The sequence below is a fragment of the Epinephelus lanceolatus genome, chromosome 17 (assembly GCF_041903045.1).
Source record: "Epinephelus lanceolatus isolate andai-2023 chromosome 17, ASM4190304v1, whole genome shotgun sequence".
Classification (NCBI taxonomy): Eukaryota; Metazoa; Chordata; class Actinopteri; order Perciformes; family Serranidae; genus Epinephelus; species Epinephelus lanceolatus.
Window position 1 is genome coordinate 9,313,450 of NC_135750.1, and position 15,887 is coordinate 9,329,336.

Below are 15,887 nucleotides of genomic sequence, written 5' to 3' on the forward strand. Positions count from 1 at the left end.
CAGACCACCTCTTTTTGTCAGTGCAAGGTCTGAACTGTGATTGATTTCACACCTGTAATCTCAAACAGAAAAGTCCAAAGGTCTGGACCAAATGAGGCAGTGGTAACAGGGCCCAAAAAAGGCACATTTAAAAAATACAGTCCGCAGCTGTACCTAGAGCTTGTGATGATATATTGTCTACAGGATCAGGTTTGTTTTCGTGAATACAGTTGCACAGTTATGTGACGCTGTTGGATTTTCTCATACAGCTAAATGCCAGCATTGTGTTTAGCCAACAACTTTGAAACTCAAGACTGTGGGACTTTCCTTCCAGCACATGAACGGCTAAAACATTTATGCGGGCAGTTGTTAGGATTTTGAGTGAGGGGGGTCCCACAGTGTCTGACTTTGAAAACCCATTTCTTTTAGCTTTTTAAGATGTTGAAGAGTCTTGGAATTTGAGGCCTAGCTGAGTGTGGAAACCCAAATATCATGTAGTCGGCGTGTGGGAGGATGTGCAATGTGTGTTCGGCTCAGAGTCTTAGATCGCGTCTAACCAACAGCTCTGAGAACATTCCAAAGCAAATGGAAAACATCCGAACAAACAAGTGGTCCACACCCTCCTTACAGAGCTGTGACACACAGAGCAGCTCCTCACACTCACGTCAAACTATTTAGATGTATTTATTTTGTTTCAGTTAGATGATTGTCTGACAGTTAATTAAAGTGCCTCACAGCAAAACTGATTATTTCATCATTTATTGCCTACAAATGCCAAAACATTTCCATGACTGCATGAGAAAACCTTTTTGTTAAAGGCAGTCAGTCATTAGCTGCACAAAAAGCAGGTTATAATGATGTCTTCTCTATCTGTTGTAAGTCTACTCTTCCTCATACCGAGGCTAATTCCCCTGGTCTGGGCGTACAAAAGCACAGGATTTGACACATCTGTTAATCTCTGGTGTTTAAACGTGGGCGGACCAACAAATTCATTGTCCTTTCCGCTGAGTGAAGTAATAAACAAACCTCTAAAGGATTTTCTCAGAAATTTAACCTTGAAAGGCCCCAAAATAGCAACCAGACATGACAGATACTTTCTATGGTTTGAGAGAAACTTTTAGATCCACAACTTGGTGGACTTGGAGTTTTATTTTGCCACAAGAGGACATTGAGTGGTTATTTCTGTTGTGTCTTTCTAACACACTTCCTGGCTTTTATCGGCACTCCCAGTTGCATGGGTGGGAACATGACCTGAACAACAATGCTTCATTTTGTCATCACTGTAATGCTCTATATTCTGTACATACTGTGTCAACTGTGTGTGGTAACTGGGATGTGTGCATCACAAATACCACTTTTCAAATACCACTTACCAACTTTTAGAGTTGGAGCTGACAGCAGATAGTGAAAAGAGTGAAAGCTTGTGGGAAATTCACCTCATCTTTTTCTATAAAATCAACTTTAACCTGGCTGAAAATGTTTCTCCCTTAGTAAAAGCAGTCAGTACAGTAAAGACAACAACACAGAAATACAGTCAGGTCTTATTTGCTCAAAGTAATCATATCAAAGTACTCCAATTCAATATTGTTACATTAACAATGGATAAATAATGAACTTGATATACAGAAATATGAAAGGGGTTTCTCACAGTGGCAATTTAGCACCCAACTACAGTTCCCCTCAATTCTACGGAGCATTTTATCACCTTTTAGCTCATTGTTTTGGTTTTCTGTCCAGCAAACTCTGCCCTCAGCTATTTCTAGTTGCAGCAGGCAGCTGTTTTTAACAAACAACAGAAAAAGAGACCAAAAAATACCTCAGAAATACCCTCAGTTAAACAAAATAGGTATGCTCACTTGAGGTGGTTTTTGCCTTCTTGGAAAAAGAGTAAATGCAATAAACAGGACATGAAACACCTATATCAAGTAAGTTCTGAGGTTGCGAACATTTAACTCACATGACTGAATTTCTCTCCATCTCTGGTAAGCATAAAACATGGCCAGTAGTAGCTGATATGAAAGAACAGTTAAAACTTGCATATTTGAAACAAATGCTTGGAGACCTCTCCATTTTTCTATCGTAGATGGGTTGGATGGCCATGGTGACTTGTTATGTTTCCGGATAGCAGCCTCTACTTCTTCTATTCCATTTACCGGCTGATTACAGCCATGTTTAAGTGCAGCCTCTACTGGCAGCTTCTGATGAAGCTATGCTTTGTGGAGCTCAGTTTATTCACTCCAAAGCAGAGTCCTGCAGCAGGTCAGGTACCAGTTGGTAGCCACCGTGTAACCTCCAGAAAGGTTGTGTAAGGGATGAAAAATATATTTATATAAATTCACAGGGGCAATGAAAAAAATGAAAGGAAAGTGGGTGGGCAGCGGGGGGGGGAATAAAGACAATCTGGCCGTGTGGACACTCAGCTGTTTCCGCCTGTACCTACAATCGTATCACATGACAGAGTGACTAAATATCTTTCCAGAGCTGAGGATGCAGCTGACTGATAGCAATGGGGCAGTTACTTTGGATATGTAGACAGATGGTTTCCGCAGAATTTTTTTTTTTTTTTTTTTAATCTAAGTGGGAGCTGGTTTAGCAGGTTCTTTGCTTATCTGAATGGGACAGTACATTACGCAAAATGGCCTAATGGCAAAACGGTGTGTTTAATCCTAGGTCAGGCCACAGGACTTATAGTGGTTAGCATTGTCGCCTCACAGCAAGAGGGTTCCTGGTTTGAACCCAGGGTGTGGGAGCCTTTCTGTTTCCTCCAGGTACTCCAGCTTCCTCCCACAGTCCAAAGACATGCAAGTTAATTGGTGACTCTAAATTGACCGTAGGTGTGAATGGTTGTCTGTCTATGTGTCAGCCCTGTGATAGTCTGGTGACCTGTACAGGGTGTACCCTGCCTCTCACCCAATGCCAGCTGGGATAGGCTCCAGCCCGCCTGTGACCCCTAACAGGATAAGCTGTTACAGAGAATGAATGAAGGCAGGACTGGGTTTAACTTGGAGATTCTTGCGACATTTCAAAAGATTGCTTAAACTTCACTTGATAACTGAAAGGAAACAGCTATGGTTACCAGCTAGTTGTCAGACACGGTGACACGGTGGAGCGTTGATCAGATAAAAAGCCACGTATTACTCTCAGGAGGGTGAATATTGGACTCCAAATGAATGATAATGCTGCTCTGTTTCTACTGCATCAGTAAATAGGCAACTGTTTGTTCACATGTTAAGCTGATAAGAGTCAGTGTTATGTTTTTGTTTCGTTTCTTAAGCTTGTTCCACTGCCCCAGTAAATAATTGTGAACATGTCTCGACACGTTTGAGAAAATTAATTAGACAAGCTTCACTTGATCACTGTCTGTATTTAACCTTTAAGAATACCTAGAGGTTAGATTAGATCTATTACTGGGACACTGCTCACTATGCCAACAGGCCTCCCATGTGTGCATCAGGCATGACTGGGCATCCAGTGTCGCACAGTGTAATTTGTGAGATAACCAAGCCTCCAGTGTCTTGCTGTGTTTAACTTGCTGATAATGTGTGTGTGGTTTCCTGGAAACACGTGTCGCTTTCAGTCAACATGTCTTAAAAAACATTCCAGGGAAACGTCACATGACCAGTTAACTGAGAGTCCGGGGCCAACAGGAACTGGAACTGCCTATGGGTGTCTCGGTGTGTCTTTAAGATGATCAAAAGTCTTGTGGTTTTAAAACTCCTGAAGTCTCCACTGAAGGCTGTTTAAAGAACTCCTCTTTCCTGAACTCGTATGAGCTACTTGTAACCCTGTCTTTGCGATGCCACAGGGCCTCAGTGTGTTCAAAGTAAAGGGCTAAATACTGGGAAAGGCAGGAAAAGAGAAATCACATATTTTACGAGGAAAGTAATACCCTGTGCTGACGAGGAGACGCTCAGTCTGACGCTATGTCCTGATTTGTGGAAGTTATTTAGTAACTCCAACTCATTGCGAGGTGCTGGTTGTTTGTGGGTACACGTGCTTGTTTATGAAATCTGTGTTTAGATCCCACACACACCGCCCCACACACACACAACGTGGCATCTGCTTGCTGTGAAAACAGGACATAGAGAAAAAAATATAGGAGAGTGAAAGTGAAACAAAACTTTATCTGGTCTTCATTTTAATGTGGTTGATTTCTAGATTAAAAATACCGGCAGATAACACTCAGCAAAACTCAAATAGGAAACAGGTTTAACACCGGTGATGTGGCTCACTGAGGATGTGGCTGCAGCGTTCAGGAATATTGAGGCTGAGTTTCTCACAGAGGGGGAGAAGATGAGGTCCTGTCAAATGTGTCATCAAATTATGGAGGTTACAGAAAAACAACGTGTAGTGGAACTGGTCGCGACGAATTTAAATAAGAGACGGTGTTGACTTTTACAGCCATGCTGATTAAGATGTGTGGTTTCCTGCACCTGATTGGGTGAGGCGTGGCTTATCTCCACTCCACTTCCTGTCTTGATGAGTCAGGGGGTACGCTCCAAATCCAACACTTTTTCTTTTTAATTTTAGTAGGTACTGCAGCTGCCCTTAAAGGAAATGGCCACTTCAGAATGAAAATACAGACAGTACTTACTGACCCTCATGCCGAGAAGTCCAGTGTAGTTTTTTTAATCCACAAAACTCCTTCAGGGTATCGGAAGATAACAGCTAGCTGGAATAACAGCTACACTTGTACAGTACATGGTACCCACATTTTGAAAATGTAATGAAACTCTGCTAATGCATTTCAAAAACGTCAGAACAGCTCATCCGTCGTAATCCAAGTGCCCTGAAGTCGCAGCATGTGAAATTGACATAAAAAGACGTAATTTACTCCACTTTTATGGCATCATTTCTCACCGTGGTCAGTTAGCCTGCCCTGCAGTCGTGCTGTGTTTACATGGCAACTCGTGCAAAACTAGCTGATGGCTAGTGGTGGTGCTAGTTCTCAAGTCTCACGCGAATTGCCATGTAAACACAGCACGCCTGGACGCTGGACTTCTTGTCGGCACGAGGGTCAGTAAGTACTGTCTGTATTTTCATTCTAAAGTGGCCATTTCCTTTAAAAGGTATGTACTGTTGCATGCAGTATGCACACGATCGGAAGATACTACTGTCTCATAACATTACGCCCTGAACTTTGACCCTCTTGCTTTGCGTTATCCGTTACCTTGGAGATAAAACCGCTCACCAAGTTCGCCAGAGACAGGTCAAACCGGAGAGCTCTGCTGTTGTTACTTGGCGATGTATGTAGCTTAACTTTACAGTTATATCTGCACTGATTGTAGATTCTAACATATTTGCGACAGTGAAGTTACATGCGCAGTTCTCTGTCCTATTATTGTTACATTTATGATTATTTTGTTCGCTTTAACAATTAATATTCCTATCATCACTATTCAAATGGTCGTCACTTACTTGAATTCGCTGTCAGACATTATTGCGGCTTCTGAGAGCTGTCAGTCAGCTGTCATCTGTTTGCTGCCCAGCTGATGTGATGTATTTTCCGCTGAGCAGGGGATTGTGGGTCAGAATAGCCAGAAACGCATGCTGGCCCACATGCTGCAAAACTGGACCGGATGTAGCAGAACATCCTGTTAATTTTGGCACACTGCGTTTCACATGCTATGCATTGGGACACACTAAATCTTTTTCTGGTGAACTATATTTTATTGGTGTTGGAACGCACAGAGGGATTCTGATTGGAGCAGGACCTGGTCTGGCCTCCACTATCCAGAGGGTGCAGCTCAACACCCAAGACCCTACAAATGTCTATGGTTCAAACTCAGGTTGTTGGGAGTTTGCAGGTTAAACTTTGAAGTACTTTGAATAATCTGCCTCTGTTCATTTTCATTTTTGTATATCTATGGTGCCATCTACACCAAATAGCTTGCCGAGATAAGATCGTCTGACTTGGGATGACCCTGGATGTTGAATGACCAGTAATCTTAAAGGTGGACCTGCTAGCTAACTTTCAAAAGGGCATCAAATCTTCCTTATATTTAATATTTAAATGAGTCATCTCTTTATAAAAGAAAGAAAATCTCAGATTTAGAGTTGTTGACACATAAACAGCTCCAGTACAAAAATTATAGTTGTCTGTTCAGCTCATGTTCTTGGCCATTGCCTGTATAATATGGAGCAGGCCTGATGAAATAGGTGATTCAAAATGACTTCCGGTCATAAAGACCGTACTTGGCTAAATGTAGACTTTGAATGAGTTCTTGGGCCGAGAGTAAAAGCTAAGACAATAATGCAGTTTGAAAAAGAGTCACTTTTTTGTTATTATTTTTAAAGCTCTTTGAGTAAATCTTTCATACCTACGTCTGATTTTTGTTTTGGAGCATTTGCTGAAACAACTGACAACAACTATTCCTTTCGAGGAACATCTCAATGCAGGGCGCTTTCTAAACCAATAAACAATATCCTGTCAACTTAAGCTGTGCCTTGAGCTCAACTACATCACCTCCATGAGACAATGTTGACACTTTCCTTTGCTCGAAGCACAGCAGACTTCCTGTCACCTTGCTTGGTTAGCAAGTAACCAAACAAGAAAAACCTCCATGCTGCATCCTTCCACACTGATAATCACAATATTAAATCAATAATAGAAGCAGTGTTGAAGCTGAGCCTTTCTATTGTTGGATTCATGACTAGATCAGATTTAAATGCCCAACAATATGCAAGATTGTGTAACAGTATGGGAGTTGTGTTTTGTGCCAGACTACACTGAGGCATGTGTTGGGAAACAGACAGGCCTGAGTGTTTGTAATGACTGTGTGTCTGTGCAGAGCCTGTGGGAAAAAGAGCGCTGCCTCCAGGAAAAAATCCTGTTGTGTTTGTTTCCACAATAAGCTAATCTAAGTGTGTCACAGTGAACACACCCTCCAACCCTGCGGCTTTTCTCACGTCTTAACTCTACACACAGCAGCATAAAGTACTGAAGTGCATTTAGATGTAACCCGTACATAAACTATCTAACAAAGGACACTTTCAAGGACTCTGATCTGACAGCAGCTTCCTTGTAAAACCACAGACTTTGGACCACCATGGAGCCAAAACTCAGTGTAACAGGATCTTTTTAAATCTTTTCTGTAGGAGCTGAAACAAAAGTCTCAATATTTACAGAAGTCTTCTTTTAAGTTCCACTCCTTCAGTCAACTGGTTAAATTCCTGTTTGAGTAATTGATACTGGGGCTTTATTTCAAAATGTGATCACAGCATACAAGAAGAAATGAAAGAGAAAGAGAAATCACTAATTAACACATCATATCTCTTCTTAGGTAATCCGCCCGAAAAAACAAAAGTCTGTTTTTGTGTATAATTTGTGGTTTTATGGGGGGTGAAATGTAGGGATGCATTGCTTGTGAAATTCTGGGGTAATGCCAATATTTTAAAAAAGATTTTGGCTGAAAGCTGATGTTGATACCGAATTTGTTGTCGTCTAGTCATCATACAGATTGTGCCTTTGCGGTAGCTGCTCCAAAGCTTTGGAGTAGCCTTCCACTCTCAATCAAATGCTCTCACTCCACTGACACTTTTAAGACAAATCATAAGATGTACATGTCTTCAATGACCTTTGGTTGCTCGTTGTGGTTCAATACTTTAGTATTTTATAGTCTTTTTACATATGTAATTGCACTTAACGGTCAGCTGTGAATAAAAAATCACTTGTCCCTGACATTTTTTTGTCTCATCCAAGACATGAAATGCAGAGCTGAACTGTCGCTCACTGAAAACAAACATGAAAATAAACCAAATGTCCACATGGCACCCATTGCTCTCGTACATCATACCAGATTTATGCCCTGCTAGCGGCTATTTCTCCGAATCAGCAGCTGGGTGTGCTGGCTACTGTTGTCTCAGTCTGACTGCAAATAATTGACACGTTTAACTAGTGCAAAATTGATGTGACACAACAGATGAACATTGGCCGCTGGGATAGGCCAGTTGCAGTCAACAAGGTGATATCAGCTGATATTGATGTGCATCTGATAAATTAGTGCATCCCAAGTTAAATACTGTCAATATTTCATAGCTGAAGTGTAAAAATTGTCAGGCTAGTGGTTACCTCTGCTTTCAGTCTTTATACCAAGCTTGAGAGAGCCCTGGGAAGACCGGATGGAAGAGGCATTTGAGAGGATAAAGGCCAAGTATGAGGAGCTTGCAGGTGAATGCTGAAGCAGGGGATGGAAGACCTGATGATAAGGTTGGCTGCCGAGTCGCTCTACAGGGCCCTCAAGTTGCTTGGGATCTGAGGACTCCACAACAGAGCCATCAGGGACATCACTGATGCTGCTGAGAGGACGTCAAGATGGCTGTGTATCAAAAGAGAATCAATGATGATATGTCTGGGTTGCATCTTAATGTGCAGCTAATTGCCTGCTGGTTCTTGCTTCACATTTAACAGACAGAAATGAGAGTGGTATCCATCTTGTCATGTAACTCTCAGGAAGTGTGTAAGTGTAATGTCACAATATCACACTATTCCAGTAAAAAGAAGCGATGTCTGCTTCTCGTCACTGATTGCATATGTTCAACCAAAGAGTGTTGATTTGAAGAAGTAAAACCCAGTAGTAATCTTTGTGACAAAAATATGTTTTTTGCTTTCTAGGGTTGGGTATCGTATAAGAAATATGATACCAGTACGAATACTAGTACGCTTAAAGTGATGTGGATACCAATAAAGTACTTCGTTTGATACCTTTTTTCTGCTACAGGTTTTTTCTGCTACAGCACGCTAAGCTGCCGACTCCATTAAATACACTGTGATCGACCTCACCAAAACAGACTATGGGTTGTAGCTGCTGCGGTAGTAGGCCAATCTTTTGCTGCTTGGCTGTACGCAAAAAGAATCCAGTACATAAAGAATCCAACGCAGGTAGCTTCGATACTACTTGGTACTGTTATTCCAGGTATCCAGTACCAATACCCAGCCCTGTGTCTTACCCTCTTATTCATCTCATGACCCATCAAATTTATCACCATATGACAGACCCAAAACACTGCTCTTGGTAATAAGGGCTCTTCAGTCCAACATACAGAAACTCCCTGTCTGTTCCTCAGAGTTTTCTCATTAGAAGATGACATTCAGGTCATTTGTAGGACACAGTTATTGAAACATCTCTACTGGGAGGAGTTCACTATCTCATCATGACACAACAGCTCTACTTCCCTCTCCTCTAACGTCTACTTTTCTTCACCGGCCCAACGTTACCAACAGCAGCATTTCCACACACATTATGTAAATCTCAACAGGAAACTCCTCTCTCATCACTTGTGCAGATACTGGCCAGGTTCATCTCAGTTTATCTCACTAAATACAGAAGTGTGTTTGTCCACGTGAGGAAGTCGTCATATTCCATCCCATTGAGGCCTGTGCGGTAACAATTATCGACTGAGGCGGACACTTCCAAACACGCACAGCAGTGACGAGAACGCTATTTCCTCTTCAGTAATGACCTGTGTGTACTTTTGAGCAAGGCATTAAGAGCTAAACGAAACAAGCTGCAGGGAAGTCACCCCAGCTTTTGCCACAACTTCTGCTTTTACTTCCTCTGTGTATATGTGTGTGTTCATGAAAATGTGCTGAATTTCCCTGACTTTTTTAAGCATGACAGCTTTCATATCTGCATAAAGTCCTGTATTAATAGTGCATGAAGCATGGGAGAAAAAAAGAAGAAGGATGTCAGACATCCTTGGCATGTGGCCAATGTGGATTGCCTTATTAAACATTAATTTTAGTTTTTGATGGCAGTGCTTGAATGGTTCTCTGTTGCTTTTAGTGATTCGGTGTAGAGTATAGTTTTATGTTGTTTTAATCTATGGTTTCAGGTGTTTATGTTTTTATGTAGTTGTGTTTATGTTTAGGTTTAATTTGCATCGTTTTGAGACCCAGGTGGATGCAAGAGCTTTATGACCAACTGTCGTAAAAACACCAGTCATGTAAGTTCTCATGAAGAAAAATACACCATAAAAAAATACTTTCTCAGACTAGAGATGGCACCACTTTGGTCCAGACTGAAATATCTCAAAATCAATTTAATCGATAGTCACGAAACTATCAACAAACATTCAGGTTTTCCAAAGGATGACGCCTCTTCCAAAAAAACAGCAAGCAAGCATCCTTTGGTGGATGAAAAATTAAAATTTGTCCAGATATACAACAAACGACAACATTCAGGCACCCTATTGAGCCCTGATTGTGCCCAAGTAATGACTTGTTGTTGCTGCTCCTTCACGTCAAAAGGGGTCAGTTGAGGTGGTTCGGGCATCTGATCAGGATGCCTCCTGGGCGCCTCCCGTTAGAGGTGTTCTGGGCACGTCCCACTGGTAGGAGGCCCCGGGGCAGACCCAGAAGATGCTGGAGGGATTACATATCTCATCTGGCCTGGCAACGCCTTGGGATCCCCCAGGAGGAGCTGGAAAGTGTTGCTGAGGAGAAGGACGTCTGGGGTGCTTTGCTTGGCCTGCTGCCCCCGCAACCCGGCCCCGCATAAGTGGATGAAAATGGATGGATGGATGCTCCAAAAATAGGTTGAAGGTCTGGGATGTTTCGTAAAAATGGAGCCAGGGCAACAGTTTTTAAGCAAGCGATACGTCTTATAGCCTGATCCAAGGATCAGGTTAGGACATTTTTATTGGGAAATACCGAAACAATATGATGTTTGCTCGTTCCCAAGATATTTTAGTCCTGATAACTCTAGTCATCCCCTTTTGCAGGAGTCTTGAATGTTTTTCAGGCCAAGAACCAAATAACTGAAAGAGAGATGGAGCACAGACTCCCTACAATATATGCTGTATAAAAACTGAGTTGGACTAGAGATAATTTTTTGAATATTTTTTGGGTCTTCTCTCATTTATGCTCACCTGTTGCTGTCAGCAGCAGATGCAGTATGGCTACATGCATTAGCTTCACCCTCTGCACTTTCACCTGTGGTTTCTAAGGCGGACTGTGTGTCAGAGTCTCTTGCTTGGAAAGTTACAAAACGATCCATTATGGCTCGCAACTGTGTCCATACACCTGACATACTGGTAATAATACAGCTAACTGGCCAATATGTGGAAAAAAAGGTGCCACACAGTGATTGACAGTTAGCTAGCACACATGAAGCACAAGGATTCATGAGTAACAGTTAGCCTATCATTAAATCGCATACTGTAAACTATAGTATATTTTCGCTAATAATATGGTGGATTTGTGTTAATGTGTATTTTCAGACACACTTTTATTTAAAAAAATAAATAAATACATTAACTAAAAGTTTAGCTAAATTATTAAAAGGTAAATTTGGTGGCCTCCCTGCAGTAACTGAAGGGTTTAAGGGTCCTCTGTGGAATACCCAGGCCCTGATGTGTCCTCTTGCACCCTCATCAGGTCAAATATTTACTTTGTCTAGTGCTTTGATTTATGACCACACACACACACACACACACACCTGCGAGCCATTCTCATCAGCAGATGTAAGTATGCTAATATTAGCATTTAACTCAATGACAGCAACACCGAGTCATTAGCATGACTATAGGTAGCTAGGCTTATTTACATTTACTCTCAGCTAAAAAAAAGAAGTGTCAGTCTTGTTTGGATGAATAAACTGAAGTTTGTTGAATGGGTAGAAGAAGAACAGGAGCCAGAGCCCTCAGGTATCTGTGGAACCATCCTCCTGTTTCAGTTCGAGAGGCAGACACTGTCTCCACATTTAAGACTAGACTTAAGACCTTCCTTTTTGATAAAGCTTATAGTTAGGGCTGGCTCAGGCTTGTCTTGGACCAGCCCCTAGTTAGGCTGACATAGGCCTAGTTGGGCGAGGGACCTCCAATAACACTGAGCCTCTTCTCATCGTCTCTCCTTCTCACCTTCTCTCTTAGATTCTGAAAAGTTGGTTCTTCGTTTGCTAACATTCATGTCCTGTTACTAACATTGCATGTCACTATCTTGGCTTCTCTTCTGGAACCTTTGTGCTCCAGTGTCTCGCAGATGCCCCCAAATTGTGGCTGCACCTGGATCGTGGCTGGATCGTCGTGGGGTGGAAGGTCCAAGGACAGAAGGCCATATGCTGTGAAGCCCTCTGAGGTAAATGGTGATTTGTGACACTGCGCTTTATAAATAAAATCAAATTGAACTGAGTCGAGAATTAGAACAGGCCCCAACATTATCGTCTTTCCACACCGCGATGGAAAATTAGTCCTGGACTTTCTGGTGTTATCCTTGATATTTTCATAGTTGTGTGTGTTAATGGTGCCAAATAAACTAAACACATTATGACTTTCTTAAAAATAATTAGGTTGGATTTACACTGCTTGGACTCCCCGAAGGGTGGACACACATTCCCATGAAGGTCGTAATAAAGAAAAAAAAATCAAACTAGGTAAGTTCTCATTCAGGAATATTTACAGACTGGAAACTTATTTTCACACATTTTTATTTCTTATATTTCCAAGTCAAGTGTTTCGGTTTATGTGTGAATTTTGCAGAGGCAGGCCATGTCATGATGAGTGAACTTTTAACACATATACTTAACCCCATTGTTCATATAAGTCAGTGATAGGTTTGTACTTTCAACCATTGTTAATGAATGAATGTGACTCTGTACATTCCAGTGCGTCTCCGTGTGGGATCCAGTTCAACACTGATGACAATCAAGAGCTCCCTTCATTGTAAGGCTCCCCTGGTGCAGCAGAGAGGGAAGGACTGACAGGAGGTGGGTGTGTCCAAAAATACGAAAATGCATTACGCTGCAAGTCCCGCAGTCACTTCAGTATGAATGGTGGAGCTGCACAGGACAGCTCTGGTGCAGCAGTTAAAGAAAGTTTGGTGAAGACAGGCACTGACAGAGGTAGAGAAAGCACGCACGTCGCTTGCTGTGCGTCCAGGATGACTTTTATTCCGCAGTGCAAAAGTTTGAGAGTGAAAGAAAACCTGTCAAGTCAAATATTGGTGCAGACGCGCGCCTCGCAAATGTTTGCAGAGTTTAAAAAGAAACAGAAAAGACGTGCAAAGCTTGCTCCAGACCGCCAGTGATGTGGGGTAAGTCTGTCAGTTCGTTTTCTTTTATGAATTAAACTTTAAAAAAACTCACTTCATAGCTCTGAGCTCTCTTCAAAGTCCAAACGAGGAAGCAGCGTGTGATTTTGATAACATTTTGCATTCTCCCAGGTTGAATTTGTGCAACTTCACAGCAACATTTCAACACATTTTGCTCAGAAATAGACAGTGCAGAACTGACAACTTATTCTAAGAAGTTCAGATGTTTGAGGGCCGTGCATAGCGCACTCATGCGTAATGGGCGGTTGGTGCAAGATAAAAGGAAGTATGTGGCATCAGCCAGAGATAGTAACCCCGGTCTTCCTCTTCCTTTTGTATTTTTTAAAAAACTTATTGAATGACTTGACATGAAACTTTTTTTTACTTGGCTGCACCCTGTCCGCATTTTTCTGAGTGTGAGTTATCCATGAACGCACCACAGGCGTCAGAGGAGCAGCACCCGGTCATTATTAATACTCTTGTGACTTGTTTGAAGTTCACTGATCTTTTTATAGTCTGATCCTTATCGGTGTGTGAAGTTTGGTTGGTGAGCGTCACCTCCTGGTAACAGTCTTACCAGAATCCAGTGGGCGTTACTTAAATACTTTCTGCAGTCACTGCAGTCAGGGAAGTCACAGGAGATGCTGCATTTAGGTGCTGTCGGAAACACGTAAGGCTCGATTTTCTTGTGCTCAGGCCTCGGAATTAAGACTTCAGAAACATAACTGATGTGCTTTTGTTTAAAATTATGACAAAACAATCTGACAGATATGATTTTTATCAGTTTTGAGTGACATACATGCTGCAGTGACAATAATGAAGAAAAATTAGAGGCATAATTGAAAGTTTAATTTGACAGAGGCCACAGTTTGTGACATATTTACATGTTGACAAATAGGGTTGCAGTGATATACCGGTTTCAAGGTACACCGTGATATAAAAATTACCGTTATTGGTGGGAAAAAAAGCATCTGGACATTAAGTCTCCCCTTTAGTTCAGTTATTTCCTAAGAGCAGACTTTTTACATGTACTTCCATTAACAAAATGGTCTTAAGTTTTATTTATAGTAATAAAACATTTATTTAACCAACAATAACCCTTCTGTTTTCCTTTAAAGGTCATTCTGTCTGATAATAATATAAATATACCACAATATTTTCTGAGACGGTTATCGTACCCTTACGATCTCATACCGTTGCAACCATACTGACAAGACTGCTTCAGCCAGATTCAGCTTTTGCAATTGAACAAAACAAGTGCTGATTATGTTAGTTGGGAAAACAATCTTGCTGCAAGGTCCATTTAGTAGTTTTCTTGCGCTTTTGATTGCATCACACAAGTTTTTTCCAAAGTGACTTTGGCCATTAACCCTACAAGTAATCAAATCAAGTTTATTTATTGGCAAATGTAAAAACAACCGCAGCTGACCAAAGTCCAATACAAACTAAGAGAATGACACACTAACATATTGCAATATAACATGTACAGAAATATAAAACCGAATTACACTGGTAAGAAACATTACATTCTTAAAAAGATTATAAAATAATAAAACCACTACGAGAAACCAAAGGCCATTAAAAACATGGACACGTAATGGCTAGCTTAGCTACAGATGCCTTGATACAATGATAAGATTGTCAAAGCTGCCTGCACCAGTGCAAATAAAGCAAGATCTTATGAGCATGACGAATAACATAACATATGAAAAATAACTTCAGCTGCTTAAATGAGGGAGCCATGTAGCATTGTGTGTGTGTTTGTGCCGCCATCTTGGATGCAAGTTTCTTAACACAAGGGCCTTGATCTTGGGAAAAAAATTTTGACCACGTAAACTGAAGTCAGATTCCTCCTACAAGGTTTTACTGGAGCTTTCAACTGCATCTCAAAGTCTTCATTAAATAGAGTGCTGCAGGATGAGCCTTAAATGAGGTAGCATTTTAGTACCTCTGGTTTCTTCCTCTCAGAGTCACTGGGTTTTTTTGAATGGGTTTTTGGTTAGATGCCTGAAATAAGGTCTGTGGTTAACACACGCTTAAGAGACTTTCACATTTTGTTCTACAACATGAAATGCGTCGATAAATACCCCACATGTGCATTTTGAAGCTTTTAGGTGTCTTAAAAAAGGCAGCTGCCAACAAGTGGCTAATTGAGGCAACAGAGCGTCATTACACTTAACACGGCTCTACAGCCTTGTTGTGGTGGTGATGTTAAAGTTATGTGACTGTGGTGTAGTTTATAACCCAACATTAGCTTTTAACTTCTGGTGATTGCATTTACATTTCAAAAATCATAAAAGTGACTTTCAGATGTGAAGATAATCTTGCCGAATAATACGTGTAAGTAGCAAACTGTTGTTTGCCACAGAGCTTAGTTTCTGCAGTAATCCAAAATCCAGTGGAAAAATCCACTTGACCTTTTGTTTAAGGAACCAGGGTGACGCTAACTTCTGCATCGGCCTACAAAACAGTCTTCTCTGCAGCACTGTATAAGCAACTTTATCCATGGATGAAGACCTCTAGGTATGTTTAAAAGCTCAGAGAAAACACAGTAAGTGGACCTTGAGTTAAGATTTTTATTTTTGGGCCAAACTAGTCTTATTTCAATGATGACTGGTTTCTCATTACCGCAATTGCAACTCTGATTTTAGTCACTTGTCGACTGAGATTTCAAAATTATTGTTCTCTGTTCCCCTTTGCTGTGACATCATCTTCATATTTCCAGCAGCTTTGAACTCATCATCACACTGGAGCAAATATTTCCTTCATTTTTTTCTGATGATGACATAGCCTGCTGTAAATGCCCAACTTTTCTTTTTTCTTCATAAGAAACGTCTTCGTTCTGTTTTCTCCCGTTCAGAACTTAAACAATCAAAGAAAC

The 15,887-nt window shown here is 41.2% G+C and overlaps 1 long non-coding RNA gene across 1 annotated transcript in view; it reads left to right on the plus strand.

The window, feature by feature from the left end:
- Positions 1 to 12,746: 12,746 nt before the first annotated feature.
- LOC117248488 (uncharacterized) overlaps positions 12,747 to 15,887 on the plus strand; it is a 115,512-nt gene continuing 112,371 nt past the window's right edge. Inside the window, exon 1 of the long non-coding RNA XR_004500919.2 lies at positions 12,747 to 13,009. This is a non-coding gene — a long non-coding RNA (uncharacterized LOC117248488). The remainder of the gene's footprint in view (positions 13,010 to 15,887) is intronic.